We start from the raw sequence: 1,193 nt of genomic DNA, 5'->3' as shown, positions 1-1,193 counted from the left end.
ACTGTAACAGTCGTGTGGAAATCGGAAAATAACTCATAATTTATTAATATTTCCATCCTTTGGTAACCAATCTACATATCACAGGTTCTTCAAATACTGAAAACGAAACTGTGTTACTAAGATCTTGTAAACTTCCGCGATCTACGGTGTATGAAAATTATCAGTAGCGAAGGGGTGTGGCCAATTTAGCAGAGCGGCCGCATTATTACATTTCACGGCCGCGGCCCACCGGGACAAGTCCCCGATCTCCCGACGGCCACTCCGCGCCTGTCCATCATTGTACTGTCTTTGTGCAGATGGGCCCACCTGTTCAGCATTTGCTGAAAAGACTCAAATACATCATATCATATCAACATGTCTATGACATCACTGACAGTAAAGGCTCTTTTCCACTGCCGGTTTTCTGGTAGGCCTACAGCTTGACACAGCACGACTCGGCCGCCATTTTTTTGCTTTTTGATTGGACACGATACAGCTCAATCAAAAAGCAAAAAGTGGCGGCTGAGTCTGTATCGAGCTGTAGGCCTACTGGAAAAACGGCAGTGGAAAAGAGCCTTAACAGATTAAGATTTTGTTGGGTGGGGACAGACGAGTGCAGCAAGTTCCCAGAAATATGTCAAGTCTTCAGTGGTCATTATAGGCAATTAAACAAATTGTGCCCGTGGTGAAGGCAAGGTTGAAAGGTTTATTTACTTGTAACGAGGGCACTTAAAAGGCTAATCAATCATTCACATTCATGTGGCATTTATGACTTAAGTGGAAGTCTGAACGATGAAATAAATACAGTAGATCAGAGCTCTATATAGTAGGGGCATAAAACACCCTTTTCATTTGCATTCCTATTATACTACAAACTGTGGATGTGACATTATTACTATTAGTAGTAGTAGTAGCAGTAGTAGTGGTAGTAGTAGCAGTAGTAGTAGCAGTAGTAGTAGTAGTAGTAGTAGTAGTAGTAGCAGTAGTAGCAGCAGTAGTAGTAGTAGCAGTAGGAGTAGTAGTAGTAGTAGCAGTAGTAGTAGTAGTAGTAGTAGCAGTAGCAGCAGTAGTAGTAGTAGTAGTAGCAGTAGCAGCAGTAGTAGCAGTAGTAGCAGTAGGAGTAGTAGTAGTAGCAGTAGTAGCAGCAGTAGTAGTAGTAGCAGTAGGAGTAGTAGTAGTAGCAGTAGTAGCAGTAATTGTAGTAACAGAGGGAG

Source organism: Engraulis encrasicolus, chromosome 11 (assembly GCF_034702125.1).
Source record: "Engraulis encrasicolus isolate BLACKSEA-1 chromosome 11, IST_EnEncr_1.0, whole genome shotgun sequence".
NCBI lineage: Eukaryota > Metazoa > Chordata > Actinopteri > Clupeiformes > Engraulidae > Engraulis > Engraulis encrasicolus.
Note: the sequence above shows the minus strand (reverse complement) of the source record.